We start from the raw sequence: 16,463 nt of genomic DNA on the forward strand, positions 1-16,463 counted from the left end.
CTATACAAGCGTTTAAACCTAGGCACAATGGGAAAGTACTATACCACCTTCTCCGAACTCTTTCTTCCATTATCCTTATAACGTGATGCATATATTTAGGACACTCAATTAATGATGTATATTCATTCCGAAACAAAGCGCATCACATTAAGGCAAGCATGTATCTTCTCATAACTCATGCCCACAGATTGCAACACTTGTTTTGCATCATATGGTCAGGTTGGATGCTTGTTACCCTTCAGTAACATTTCATGAATAAGTGGAAAGAAATTCTGTGAAGATTGTATTAGTCACCCCTCTCTTGCTTTCAAGTTGAACAATCTTAGCACAGCGGTCAATTTTGAGAATTCTGCGCAATTGGTGTATAAAGGTGTCCCTGTATCTTTCAATTCTCAACCTCTCTTATATTTCTGGACAATCCCGGAGTTCCTCTTCAACAGCATTAGTCATCTCTTCAACATGATCATCCTCGTCTATACTTGTTTCGAAATCATGTGACATGTACGTATTGCTATACTCACAGCTTCTATCAGTCGTATCCCGCGACTCACCATGCTTATGCCAACATGTATAAGTATGATCAATTCCAAAACACACTAAATGATCTTCCAACTCGCTCGCACTAACCCCTTCAAGAGGCAACCATTCACACATAAGGGCATACAAAGACTATTATGGTCTGCCGCATGCTCGAGTGCAAATCTAATGAACTCCTTCACCCCATCAACATATTCTTTTATGACTCTATTCACATATATCCATTCTATCCAGAATCTCTCTCAATCTAATAAGAATTGTTGAGAAAATCATATTAGTGGACTCAATCAATTGAAAGAAGTAGTTTAATGAATATATTAATTACTAACTCTATCAATCATGAGCCACATGCTTCACACACACACACATCATCCCGCTCTAAGATAATTAAATTTAAGATAATACTTACAATTATATTAATTAGTATAAGTATTTTATCTTATGTGAAAACTTGCCAACAAGTGAATTCTTTATTATTACTTTATAAAAAATTAAGAATTATTTATGATAGTTATAATAAAAAAAATTATTTTTTACTTATAATAATAAGTAAATATATATATATATATATATTTCAATATCAACATTAATATTAGGCCCAACTATGATAAAAATTATATGTCTTAATTTATAAAACTGATTTAATTAAATTTTCTACCCCTTTCAAACAAATAAAAAAAATTTCTTGTATAAAAATTTTCCTTTAATTTAAAAAAAAAGTTAAACAAAAGGTCCTTAAATGCAAACTATTAATTTCAAACAAAAATCGACAACATAACGGTATAAAAATAAAATTTTTCTAGGCATTTGCCCTCATTCTAAGCACATTATCATCATCATCAAAACAACAATATCACATGTTATTTTAAAACTACAAATTACAATATAAGTAACAATTTCGAGTAAGCTAAAAAGTACTCATATACAATTCCAATCACTATGAAACTTCATATACTACTCAATCATCAATCAAAGAACTAAATGATAAAAATTTTTCATTCAAACTAGTTAAATATTGTTCAAACAAAAAATACTAAAAAAAGAGATAATAAATTCGGATAAAAATAAAAACTAATATAATCTCTTCTAATCATATATTATTAGTTTAACATGCATTTTCAAGTGACCCATAACTTAAATTTTATGTGGGTTCTTACCAAAGCTCATTTTTTTCTATGAAGCATTTTACAAACAGCTTGCGTGCGACACCAATAACACCCAAAATCAATATAATCTAATCTAACAAAACAAAAGCCTAATCAAGAATCAGTAATCCATACAACAATGAAATACAAAAATCAAGTTAAATCATTTCAGAGAGCAAGAGATTCAGAAGAAATGAGAGGAGAAAATGAGACCACTTACGCGTGAGAGAGCAGAGCACGAGGAGAGACAGATCTTCAGTGGTAAGAGACGAGTCTTCGGTGGTAGAGCAGGAGAAGAGAGTGGTGGAGAGCAAGAGAGAGCTTGGAAGAGATTAATGGCTGAAATGAAAGGAGAGGAGACAAGAAGAGGAAAGAGTTGAGATGGAGAACAAGAATTAGATCTGGAAAATGCAAAAGAGAGGAGGCAGACTGATGTTATAAAGCACATATGGACAGTTAAAATGTTAACCGTTTAATATTCAGCATATTAGATGATTAAATGTTAACCGTCTAATATTTAGCAAACTTTATTATACGATTATTCATAATAACCGTCCAATAAAGTCTAAAAAAAAGGAAACTAAAAAATTCAACATATATTGGACGGTTCTAAAAATAATTGTCCAATATATTTAATATATTGGATGGTTATTTTTAGAACTGTCCAATGTTTAATTTATTGGACCGTTATAATTATAACCGTCCAATAAAGCTCGTCATATATACCCATTTCTGTAGTAGTGCATGTATATCCCTAAGTAGGTATGTTGCTTCTTATTTCTTGTGTTCTATTGGTTGGACTCTTCATACTATAACACTGTGGTGCCCACAATGTGGCCTTCATGTTTCCTCCCATTATGATCCCATGGTGATTATTTACGTTAAGATCTGATTTCCCCTTGATTTAAACTTCAATTGTTATGGTTTGACGTTTTTAAATGTTGGTGGGTAATTGGAGGCTTATTTTGTTGTAGCTGCTTTCTTGACTCTCAACAAGTTATGATTGCATTATGAAAAATTTGGTTACATCTTCTAGCTTATGCCTTTCCTTCTCTATACTTTTGGAAATGATTGTTTCATAGTCTCATCAAATTAGGTTACATAGTAATCTTCCCATGTTTCATGCAACACAAAATTCACTCTTAACTATTGAACAGTGGTATGGAAATCAAAGATCATTTCTTCCATTTTATTTTCCAAGAAAAATATACCATATTTCTTTTAATTTTTCTTGTCATGTAACTCACGCTGCTAAAATCTTACATCAAATTTATGCGAACTATCTTTTTCCTCTATATGTATTTCTGTCTAGTTGGCTTTAGCTGTAGAGTTTGAAGGATAGGAACAGAAGGAAGGGAAATTTATATTACTAGCTAGTACCAACCTCTTGAACTAATAACCTAGTTAAGTGAACAAACAAATTAATTAATGGAGCTGAATTGTTTATTTACTTTTTAGTACTGGTGTTATATTGATCCATTTATCCAATATATATATATATATATATATATAGATATAGATATAGTAATATTAGACATAAGGAAGAAAGTTTAAGGTTTTGTGAAATTTGACCACTACATCCTTTTAATTTTGACCAATGTTGTCATCCTCTTTGTGAACACCGTATTTTGTCCAGATATTTTTTAAATTTAATAATAAATAATCAAAAAAAATATAAAAATGTAAAAATAAAATTTAATCCTTTTTAGGATTATATTTTCAAAACCACAAATTTGATAGGGCTTAATTTTATTTTAGATAATCTTTTTTGATTAGGATTTTATTTCTTTTAGTTCATTAAAATAATCAAAAAATATAAAAATATAAAAAATGAAATTTAATCCTTTTTAGGATTATATTTTTAAAAAAATAATCTAACAAAATTAACAAAAAAATATAACCTTGCTTAAAATCTCTTCAAAATTATCCTAACCATTCAAGATATTGGGAACTAATTTTGAGAGTCAACTTCTTTTGAATTTCTTCCTTTAAATTTTGTTATCTTCCAAAAAAAAAATGTTTGCTTAATCTAAAATCAATTTTTCTTTTTTAAGTCCCTTAACCTAATTTTTGAATTTAATAAACATAAAAAAAAAGAGTTATTAAAAATTAAAATACGTTGGGTCCTTCATGCACACGTTACAGAGTGGATAAAAAATGCAAGGCTGGACGAAACATGGACCAACACTGCACACGAGAGAAACAAGAAATCTGCAGAAGCACACACACGCAAGACAGTAAGGAGAAGACGCATGCACGTTGCAGAAAAAGCAAAAGAAACCAGATGCGGAAAAGATCAGACGTGAAAAACACTTGGTCACGCAAAGAAAAGGAGTCAGAGACATATGCAGAAAAAGAAAGGCATGCATGTACGAAGAAGAAAAGAAAAACAAATGCTGGACACGCACGCGAGAGAAACAGAGAAAAAGAGAAAGAAATAGAGAAGATGTGCACGGCAAAGAAAAGAGCCCGAGCCTCAACAATAAAGGGATCTCTCACGTAAGGAGACGGGGGGGACCGGATTTTTTGGCTCGTTGAGGAGAGAACGAAGGAGAAGGAGACGGAGACAGAAAAATGAAGGAAAAACAGAGCATGGAGAGAAGGAGAAACAGGAACGTTTTAGCAAGAGAGAAGAGGGAGGAGAGACGGAAAAAGAGAGAGCCATAAACGTGAGAGAGAGGTGAGACCGAGGAAGAGTCCGAGAGAGGACCGAAAAAATGAAAAACAGAGGAAAGAAAAACTAGAGGAGGTGACAAGGAAGAGCGGACCGAAGGGGAGAGTACGTGTTTCCTGAAAAAGACTGAGAGAGGAGTGAAAAAAGATAGAACTCGAACAGAAGAAAAAAAACAGAGAGGCTGGGAAGGAGGAGGAAGAAAGGAAAAGAAGGAGAGAGAGCAGTGACCGAATGTAGGAGATGGGAGAAGCTTGAACAGAGACAAAGAAGAGAAGAGAACACAGCAACGAGAAAAAAAATATGAAAAAACAGAGCACTGAAAAACTGAAGAAGAGAGAGCACGAAAATGAGAGGAACAAGAGAAAAAAAAACTGGAGCACAGAAGGAGAGAGCACAGACACAGCATGCACGCAAGAGGAAGATCTAGAGAGAGCACGAAAAAAAATAGAGCATGGTGGGGGAAGCAAAAAAACTCGACGGCGAAGTGGAAGAGAGAGAGGAAGAAGACAGAAAAGAAAAGATCCCGAGAGAAAAATGGAAAAAAGAGTGGGTTGGATAGCGTTTGAGTGAGATTCGAACAGAGATGGGAGGAGAGAGAGAGCAGTGGCAGAGATAAAAAAAAAGAGAGGAGAAGGAGACCGAGGGAGAGAACATGAAAAAAATAAGAAGAAGAAACACAGCCATCCAAGGGGGTTGGGCACGTCAGCAACAGAGAAAAAGATAAGAAAAACCAGACGAAAGAAAGAAGAGAAAAACCGAGGACGAAGAATTTTGTGAAATTATCTGCCTAAGTCTGCCTCTCCTCTTCTTGATAAGCACCTGGTAACATGTTTTCTATCTTCACTTGTGATTCTAAAATTATCCTGAATATTCTGTTTTATTTTATACCTTGTCAAGCTATGTGAGTTATGATTAATTTTCACAAATTGCAAAATGAAGACATTAAAGTGACTAGTTGCCTTATGTAGGATCCACCTTGCTTGCCTTTAAGTTTATGTGATTGTTGTTTTAAGGAAAGAATGTTGCCGCTTCATTTATTTATTTTTCTTCCTTTTGAATATCTTTGAAATATCAAGCCATATATCTAAGATTATATGGCCAAAAGAAAGAAAGAAATAGTCCACTCCCAATTTGTTGCTCTCATGAATTTTTATGTTTGAATGAATTATTCTTGAGTATGTGCATCTTTTAGTGCCTGTATGGTAAACATAGTTATCATTTTTAAATTTTTGCCATGTGAGATTTTAAGAATCCCCATAGGCACTAAAAATAATCTCATATTGTGTAAATCAATAAGATTTCACAGGTATGAAGATCCGACTTGTATATTAAAGATGGTTTCTAATAGTTCACCATTGAAATTAACTCTCTTTTTATAATTTAAATCAATAAAATATTTAACATTATCGTGTGAGATTTAAAGAATCTCTGCAGATTTAAAATTAATTGCCTTATCGTGTAGGATAATAAATCCTCACAGATATCGTGATTCACAATTTATATGGTAAATAAATAAACAAATTTTGTCAAAAATAATAAACATTTCCTATACTATTAATTAATTTAAATTATAATCATATTGTCTAATTAGATCTTTTGTTCATGTAAGATTCTTGAAACTCCGTAGACTTTTTGTATAATTGTACTACTGTGAGAGTCAATAAGACTTCGCAAGTATAACGATTAAAATTTTTATATTTAAAAATATGCGTTATATAATTAAGCATTAAAATGCATTTAAAGTGGATCTTATTTAATCCTTTTATTGTGAGAGACTTAGAATCTCCACAGATATTTAGGATAATCATATTACCGTATAAGTCAATAAGGCTTTACAGGTATGATGATTAAAATTCTTTCAAAAACATACATACATATTTTAACAAACTATTACTAACACTTAAAAATATAAATGAATTAAATCGCTAAATTCTTTTATCATGTGAGATTTTGGAATCTCTGCAGATATTTAGAACAACTGCATTACCGTATGAACTAATAAGGCTCTGCAGGTTTAGCAGTTAAAATTCTCAATCATAAAACATAAAAAAAGAAAAATAATTTTAAACACTTTCCTTCCTTTATTCTAAAAATTCAAAAATAGAGAAAATGATGGAAATTAAATTACCTTTTTGCAATTTAAAACACAAATATCAAAATTCCAAAAATTGTTTTATTTGTAGAATGGTGAATTATTTCTAATTAATTTCTATTCAAAAAATATTTTCACCAACAAACTTTTAAGCCCGAACTACGTGGACTTTGATCCCCATCACAGGGTACGTAGGCCTCAAAGTCAGATTCTGAGTCAAGTCCATCCTCCCTTGTAAATAAATAAACAGTTCTCACCTAATTCCTATCATTTTTTTATCAAACACATAAATATAAAAGGGATAATTAAAATAGTTATAAAACCATATTAAAAGAGCACAACAAACTTCAGGTAACCGTTCTGACGAATGGGTGTTGTGGGGTGCTTAACACCTTCCCCACACTCAACCGACTCCCGAACCTATTCTCTGATTTTGCAGACCACCCTTATCCTCCTTTTAATCGGTTTCTCGAGATTTACCTCAAAATCTTGGTGGCGACTCCTCGTTCGATCCGGTTCCCGCCGTAAAGGCCGGGACCTCCGCTCGCGCGCCGTCCGCGTCGCATTTTTTGTGCTCCGCTGGGGACAGGTTAGAGAGTCAAGCCTACATAAGTTTGTTGTGCTCAAAATATAATATGGTTTTTCTTTTATTATTATTATCCTTTTTAATTTATGTGGGCTTTTCTCGCTTCTTTTCCTTTTTTCTCTCTCTTTTGATTCTTATAACATGTCTTAGGATAGATAACATGCGGAACAAATCCTAGGATAGAAAACTTTTATTTGTACATATATTTGTCTCTGTGTTTGACCTGATTAATAGTTAAAGGTTGGGCAGCATATGGGAATAAGATAACATGCTTGCATGCTCTTATCACACACTGTGCACTTACACAATTTGACACACACATATTTTGGGCCCTATACCCGAGTCTGTGAGCACCATAGGTTAGTAGAGGTTAGTAGTGGTTTCCCTGTGGAGTTTTTAAACTCTCAGAGGTTACCATGAATACCTCACCCAAGCTGTTACTTACTCAATAAATTCGGTCCCTGTAGAGCTTATGTTCTCGGAGGGTCAAAATTACTAAGTAAGGTCTTCACCATATGGTGAGGGCATCTTGGGAACCTTCTATCTATCAGGACTATAAATCTACCTTGGAACTACACGTTTTAGATGAAAGCTAGTAGCCAACCATTATAGCTTATACCTGATAATTACAAAGATAAACAGACTTAGGCTTCCTAAATAGGACACAAAATGAGAGCATGTTTTATTGCATCATTATCATCATAATGATATATCATTTGTGCATGCTACCTTAAGGAAAATAGCTGTTGGGTACCTTATGCTAGAGCAGGTATTGAATGTCATTACACTAATCAATGTTGATGTATCACAAGGATGGCACCAGCATTAAATAACTAAGCTTTACCTATGGGTCTTTGACCCCAGTGACTATAAATTCATAACATTGAAGAGTTAATGCATTTTGTCAACTAATTCCCGTTAAACAACTTTTCTTGTTGTAGGGTAAAATAACACATTTATTTTGAAAGTAAAACATTAGCCATGTATTAGTTTTGACTATTCATAGGCTAATTGTTAATCCTTTCTCCCTATAGTGTAATAAGTACTTGGAAGAGATTGAAAATTTCTCATTTACCCAAATGATAAATTAAGCTTTGTTTAACAAGAATTAGTTGAGTCTTATGCATAAATGTTTGAAAAACAACTATCCTTGTTTTTTTTCTTCTCTCTTTCCTTAAAAAAACAAAAAAAAATAAGTTATAAGGCTATTACTCTCATGACTTTAATCACGTAGGGATTTTGGTCCCTTGTAAGTTAATAGTTATTTTCCATTTCCCTATAATGCAATAAGCATATAAAGGAAAGGAAATTTTGTTTGGCATAAATGAGGTGGCCTTGTAATCACTTAAAAAAAAGTTATAAGGCTATTACTCTCATGACTTTAATCACGTAGGGATTTTAGTCCCTTATAGGTTAATAGTTATTTTCATTTCCCTATGATGCAATAAGCACATGGAGGAAGGGAAATTTTATTGGCATAAATGAGGTAGCCTTGTAATCACTTGAAAAAAAAAACAATAACAAGTTATAAGGCTATTACTCTCATGACTTTAATCACTCTCATGACTTTAATCACGTAGGAATTTTAGTCCCTTGTAAGTTAATAGTTATTTTCCATTTCCCTATGATGCAATAAGCATATAAAGGAAAGGAAATTTTGTTTGGCATAAATGAGGTGGCCTTGTAATCACTTAAAAAAAACAATAACAAGTTATAAGGCTATTACTCTCATGACTTTAATCATGTAGGGATTTTAATCCCTTATAGGTTAATAGTTATTTTTCATTTCCCTATGATGCAATAAGCATATGGAGGAAGGGAAATTTTGTTGGCATAAATGAGGTAGCCTTGTAATCACTTTAAAAAAATAATAACAAGTTATAAGGCTATTACTCTCATGACTTTAATCATGTAGGGATTTTGGTCCCTTGTAGGTTAATAGTCATTTCCATTTCCCTATGATGCAATAAGCATATAGAGGAAAGGAAGTTTTATTTGGCATAAATGAAATAGCCTTGTAATCACTTAAGAGAATGTGTAAAATGATAATATTTTTAATACCCAAACCCTTTTTATAGGAATTGCTGAATCATTTTATGCTTTCCTTAGCATAAAGGTTCAAGGCACAAGTAAGCACACTTGCTTATTTAACCCTTATTACTAATAAGAAAACAATGGAAATGATGTTCAAAATTCTTCCAATTCAATCACAAACTCTACGTCTCTTAGTGAGATTCAAAATTCTTTCAAATTGGTCCCTTACACCAATGCAAAATTGTAAATAAATAAATTGATACATCTTTTCATCCTAACCCCTACTTGATTCCACAATAATCATCCATTAAAGCAAGGCCATGCATTTTCCTATCACATGCCATGATAAAAAAAAAACTTTGAAAATTTTGAAATATTAGATTTTTGGGCCCTTTACATGGGAAGGTCATGGTTTCCCATCTTACTTGCCACAATGCCAGTCATTTTCTCACTCCTTGCCTATTGCCATTATCTCATCCATTCAAAGCACATCAACATTTCATAATATACTTTCATACCCTTGCCTTGACCATCAAAAATGATATGGTAGGTGTGGATGCTAGCATTCACTTGGGGCACATAGTTTTCCTGATCAAGTTGTGAGGTTAAAAAATAAAGAGGGGAGATAAAGAAATCAAGCCCAAATATCACATTCATCAATAAGGTCATTCACCATTGAAGAGAGAATTCAAAGATATTATTTCTAACATGTCTTATCTGCATTATGTAATGTTTGTATGGTCAAACTCTATCACTGAAAATGATCTTGTTTAACTTTGTCAATGTTGTAATCATACTTTTCCATTTGACACCCCTGTTTGCTTATTTTATCTCTTAACCATCAAATTTCTCTTATCCCACCCATTACTCCCTTAACGTTTGGTATTCCCAATGAAAAAATCACAATGGATATGGAAAAGATCAATTTGAGAAAAATGCCCTTAATTCCTGAAAATATGAAGAAGAGTGAATGAACTGAAGAAAAAAAAAGAAATAAAGATAAAAAAAAGACTAATTAGAGAGATAAGATAGCATGCTCCATTAACAAGTTAAGTTAAAGATATGAGGCATTTTTTTTTCTTCTTTCTTAAATCTTGAAGGAGTTTCCCTAGTCACCCATATTGAGCCAGGAGTAGTGTTTCTTTCATTCACCTGTTTACAAATATCACCGGGGTAGGGTACTCGAACATATGTCTATACTGAATTTTCAAATTCTAAGAGAGGATCAAGACTTTCTTTCACCCCATTGAAGCCTTTTTTTTAACCCTCCAGATTTATCCATTTAGATAATTTCTTTCCATTTCCAAGCTCATGAAAGTAAAGCTCAAGAGCTAAGAATAAATACAAAAAAAAGAGAAAAAAAGAAAAAAGAAAAAATACTCCAACTGATGAAAAGTCAAAAAGAAGATTATCCCTCCACTAGCATTCACTCATTGAATGGGACATGAAGAGGAATTGAAAAAACAAGAAGAAGAAGAAATAGAAGAGAATTTTTCTTCCTCTCCCACTGATAACTCCATTGAAATGTCAAGTCTTGCAAGATCACATGTCTAAAAAAAATTCTATTGTGATTTTGCACTTATGTTTAGACCATCACTCCTTTCCATTTTCAACCCACAATTTTATCTTATTTGCTACATCACAATCCCTGAATATCCTCTCTTGTTAGGTGAATTTTAGCATAATTTTATGTTAGAGTAGAAGAAGAAAAAGGTTGAACGGAGAAAATACATAGGGGGCACAGAACTTTTGAGCCAAATATCCTTTTATTTTATAAGCCAATTTACCTAAGCCACATTACAAACCCCATAAGTCCTCATTGAGATTTGACTTGTTTGAATATAATCGGGACAGTTTTCTTATTAGAGATCATTCCAAGATGCAGATTGTTGAAATTGGGGCAAGCTTATATCTTAATATAAGATCTTTTACTCAAAAATTATGTCATTTTCAAAGGGACATACAAAACGAAGAGGGGACCCTCTTTTCAATTTCCATATTTATTCCCTTTTATCTCTATACTATCCAAAGACACATCATATAAAATTTGTGTAGTTCTTAATTTTACCATTCCATCACTTTTCACTTCATAGTTTGGCTTATCCACGTGATGCCTATCCTTCATACATTTCTTGCACCCAAATGGAGATGCCTCTAAATATTCCCAACATTCCATTGATTGGCCACCCTGTTTCATTTTCAAACACGGCCTTTTGTTTATGATGATTGTTTACATTGACATTGTTAAATAAAGATTAGTGCCAATTTCATTTATTGACTGTACAAGTAGTGATAATAAAGATAGACAAGATGGAGCATCCATGTCCAACAAGCCTTTCATAGGGGCAAACAAATTGCCTTGAAAATTCTCTATATGGGAGGAATAAACAGTTTTAGATATCTCAAAGTGTGACCCCTTAGTGTCCAATTCTTGTGGCAACAGTTGTTAAGTCATTGACTTGCAATTTCATTGGGGAGACCAATAACTTTCCTATTGCAAATGACCAAGAAAACCTTAGCATTTTGCTAATTTCAAGTATTGTTTCCCTCTTGCATCAAAATCCTGCAAACAAAAAGAAATACATTTTACAGTTTCACATGCATTGAGCATTCCATATCTTTACATGAATTGAAAAATTTCATCTTTCACATTAAAGTGAGCCCCAATTTAGATTGGGGTAAATGAGGAGTTGAATTTTTTTTAAAAGATAGTCAATCATGCATTACATATTTCACATAAAAATTGCCACAATTTAGATTGGGGCAAATCAAAAGCAAGTCATTCACTCTTCCATATCACTCATGGCATACATTGCATCAAAATTGCCACAATTTAAATTGGGGGCAGAAAAAGAATTGAACTTTTGAGCAAAAAAAAAACAAAAGAAAAAATCAGGCATCATCCATCCATTACATGCTTAACATGAAAATTTGCTTCTATTTAGATTGGGGAAAATAAAAAAAATCATGCATTGTGCATTATCCATCCATTACATGCTTAATATAAAAATTTGCCTTCACTTAGATTAGGGCAAATAAAAAAAATCATGCATTGCATATCACCCCGTTGCATGCATTACCACAGAAAGTATGCCCTATTTGGATTGGGGCAAACTAAAAACTTGCAGAACCCAAGGAAATAAGAGAAGAATTAACAAATCTCACCAATGAGTTTCTCGTATTTTCCTCATGAGATGAAACCTATTCTCACACCCTAAAGCCCAATACCGGCTGGCATGATTCTTTAAAAGCCCTGTAACGGCAGGTACTCTAAAGCCCTGTCACGGCAGGCACCTCAAAGCCCAGTACCGGCTGGCATGATTCTTTAATAACCCTGTAACGGCAGGCACCCTAAAGCCCAGTACCGGCTGGCACGATTCTTTAAAGCCCTGTAACGGCAGGCACCCTAAAGCCCTGTCACGGCAAGCACCCCAAAGCCCAGTACTGGCTGGCATGATTCTTTAAAGTCCTGTAACGGCAGGCACCCTAAAGTCTTATTACGGCAGGCACCCTTAAAGCCCTATCACAACAGGCACCCCCAAGCCCAGTACCGGCTGGCATGATTCTTTAAAAAGCCCTGTAACGGCAGGCACCCTTAAAGCCCTATAACGGCAGGCACCCCAAAGCCCAGTATCGGCTGGCACGATTCTTTAAAGCCCTATAACGGCAGGCACCCTTAAAGCCCTGTCACGGCAGGCACCCCCAAGCCCAGTACCGGCTGGCATGATTCTTTAAAAAGCCCTGTAACGGCAGGCAACCTAAAAGCCCATTACCGGCTGGCATGATTCTTTAAAGCCCTGTAACGGCAGGCACTCTCAAAGCCCTGTAACGGCAGGCACCCTAAAGCCCAGTACCGGCTGGCACAATTCTTTTAAAGCCCTGTAATGGCAGGCACCCCAAAGCCCAGTACCGGCTGGCATGATTCTTTAAAAGCCCTGTAACGGCAGGCACCCTTAAAGCCCTGTAACGGGCAGGCACCCCAAAGCCCAGTATCGGCTGGCATGATTCTTTAAAGCCCTATAACGGCAGGAACCCTTAAAGCCCTGTCACGGCAGGCACCCCCAAGCCCAGTACCGACTGGCATGATTCTTTAAAAGCCCTGTAACGGCAGGCACCCCAAAGCCCTGTCACGGCAGGCAACCTAAAAGCCCAGTACCGGCTGGCACGATTCTTTAAAGCCCTGTAATAGTAGGTACTCTCAAAGCCCTATAATGGCAGGCACCCCAAAGTCCTGTCACGGCAGGCAACCTAAAAGCCCAGTACCGGCTGGCATGATTCTTTAAAGCCCTGTAACAGCAGGCACCCTCAAAGCCCTGTAACGGCAGGCACCCCAAAGTCCTATAACGGTAGGCACCTCAAAGCCCAGTACCAGCTGGCATAATTCTTTAAAAGCCCTATCACGGCAGGCACCCTAAAGCCCAGTATCGACTGGCATAATTTTTTAAAAGCCCTGTCAAGGCAGGCACCCCAAAGCCCAGTATTGGCTGGCACAATTCTTTAAAGCCCTGTCATGGCAGGCACCCTCCAAGCCTTGAAAAGGCAAGCATCCACCAGGTCTTTTGGAACATAGGCAATTCATCACCTTTGAGGTTTTATTTTGTTTTGTTCCTAAATCACATTTCATTTTAAACCCTTTGTTTTATTTTATTTTGTTTTGTTTTTTTTGTTTGGTTGTAGTTACCTAAGAGTCTTGCCCCTCCAAATAAAATACATGTTTCTCTCTTCATTCATTCCTAAGATAAGAATATCATTTCATGAAATTCTCACTTAGAAATCAAATGAAGAGGGGGCATCTAATCAACATATATTTTGTTTGGATCATTGTCATTTAGTCATTTTCATTTACATCACATTGCTAAAACCAAAAATTATTATGTTGTTTGGATCATTGTCATTTAGTCATTTTCATTTACATCACATTGCTAAAACCAAAAATTATTATGCTATTGTGTTTGTCATCAAATAGTCTTGCATCATTTGGTCATTTTGATTTGCGTCACATTGCTAAAAAATCATCAAAAAACATTTCATTGTGTTTGTTACGCAATAGTCTTGCATCATGTCATATCTTGTCGTGTTAGGGGCAATTAGGTCTTTTCATAGGTATTGCACGGCCGACTAAAATACATGTTCTATCTTTACTTGTCACTTATGTAAGTATTCAAAAGCACACTTTTTTAGATACTTACATAAGAAGCAAGTAAAGAGGGGCAATTGTGAACACCGTATTTTGTCCGGATATTTTTAAAATTTAATAATAAATAATCAAAAAAAATATAAAAATGTAAAAATAAAATTTAATCCTTTTTAGGATTATATTTTCAAAACCACAAATTTGATAGGGCTTAATTTTATTTTAGATAATCTTTTTTGGTTAGGATTTTATTTCTTTTAGTTCATTAAAATAATCAAAAAATATAAAAATATAAAAAATGAAATTTAATCCTTTTTTAGGATTATATTTTTAAAAAAATAATCTAACAAAATTAACAAAAAAATATAACCTTGCTTAAAATCTCTTCAAAATTATCCTAACCATTCAAGATATTGGGAACTAATTTTGAGAGTCAACTTCTTTTGAATTTCTTCCTTTAAATTTTGTTATCTTCCAAAAAAACATGTTTGCTTAATCTAAAATCAATTTTTCTTTTTTAAGTCCCTTAACCTAATTTTTGAATTTAATAAACATAAAAAAAAAAGAGTTATTAAAAATTAAAATACGTTGGGTCCTTCATGCACACGTTACAGAGTGGATAAAAAATGCAAGGCTGGACGAAACATGGACCAACACTGCACACGAGAGAAACAAGAAATCTGCAGAAGCACACACACGCAAGACAGTAAGGAGAAGACGCATGCACGTTGCAGAAAAAGCAAAAGAAACCAGATGCGGAAAAGATCAGACGTGAAAAACACTTGGTCACGCAAAGAAAAGGAGTCAGAGACATATGCAGAAAAAGAAAGGCATGCATGTACGAAGAAGAAAAGAAAAACAAATGCTGGACACGCACGCGAGAGAAACAGAGAAAAAGAGAAAGAAATAGAGAAGACGTGCACGGCAAAGAAAAGAGCCCGAGCCTCAACAATAAAGGGATCTCTCACGTAAAGAGACGGGGGGGACCGGATTTTTTGGCTCATGGAGGAGAGAACGAAGGAGAAGGAGACGGAGACAGAAAAATGAAGGAAAAACAGAGCATGGAGAGAAGGAGAAACAAGAACGTTTTAGCAAGAGAGAAGAGGGAGGAGAGACGGAAAAAGAGAGAGCCATAAACGTGAGAGAGAGGTGAGACCGAGGAAGATTCCGAGAGAGGACCGAAAAAATGAAAAACAGAGGAAAGAAAAACTAGAGGAGGTGATAGGGAAGAGCGGACCGAAGGGGAGAGTACGTGTTTCCTGAAAAAGACTGAGAGAGGAGTGAAAAAAGATAGAACTCGAACAGAAGAAAAAAAACAGAGAGGCTGGGAAGGAGGAGGAAGAAAGGAAAAGAAGGAGAGAGAGCAGTGACCGAATGTAGGAGATGGGAGAAGCTTGAACAGAGACAAAGAAGAGAAGAGAACACAGCAACGAGAAAAAAAATATGAAAAAACAGAGCACTGAAAAACTGAAGAAGAGAGAGCACGAAAATGAGAGGAAGAAGAGAAAAAAAAAACTGGAGCACAGAAGGAGAGAGCACAGACACAGCATGCACGCAAGAGGAAGATCTAGAGAGAGCACGAAAAAAAATAGAGCATGGTGGGGGAAGCAAAAAAACTCGACGGCGAAGTGGAAGAGAGAGAGGAAGAAGACAGAAAAGAAAAGAGCCCGAGAGAAAAATGGAAAAAAGAGTGGGTTGGATAGCGTTTGAGTGAAATTCGAACAGAGATGGGAGGAGAGAGAGAGCAGTGGCAGAGATAAAAAAAAAGAGAGGAGAAGGAGACCGAGGGAGAGAACATGAAAAAAATAAGAAGAAGAAACACAGCCATCCAAGGGGGTTGGGCACGTCAGCAACAGATAAAAAGATAAGAAAAACCAGACGAAAGAAAGAAGAGAAAAACCGAGGACGAAGAATTTTGTGAAATTATCTGCCTAAGTCTGCCTCTCCTCTTCTTGATAAGCACCTGATAACATGTTTTTTATCTTTACTTGTGATTCTAGAATTATCCTGGATATTCTGTTTTATTTTATACCTTGTCAAGCTATGTGAGTTATGATTAATTTTTACAAATTGCAAAATGAAGACATTAAAGTGACTAGTTACCTTATGTAGGATCCACCTTGCTTGCCTTTAAGTTTATGTGATTGTTGTTTTAAGGAAAGAATGTTGCCGCTTCATTTATTTATTTTTCTTCCTTTTGAATATCTTTGAAATATCAAGCCATATATCTAAGATTATATGGCCAAAAGAAAGAAAGAAAT

At 34.8% G+C, this 16,463-nt stretch overlaps 1 long non-coding RNA gene across 1 annotated transcript; it reads left to right on the top strand.

The window, feature by feature from the left end:
* The first annotated feature begins 4,224 nt into the window (after positions 1-4,224).
* Positions 4,225-15,657, top strand: LOC129284629 (uncharacterized). The gene is made up of 2 exons (XR_008586896.1): positions 4,225-5,178; positions 14,817-15,657. It is a non-coding gene; the product is annotated as an uncharacterized LOC129284629 (long non-coding RNA).
* The last annotated feature ends 806 nt before the right edge of the window (positions 15,658-16,463 follow it).

The sequence above is a fragment of the Prosopis cineraria genome, unplaced genomic scaffold (assembly GCF_029017545.1).
Source record: "Prosopis cineraria cultivar Desert tree isolate PC_DT_omini unplaced genomic scaffold, ASM2901754v1 PC10, whole genome shotgun sequence".
In the NCBI taxonomy this organism is placed as follows: domain Eukaryota; kingdom Viridiplantae; phylum Streptophyta; class Magnoliopsida; order Fabales; family Fabaceae; genus Prosopis; species Prosopis cineraria.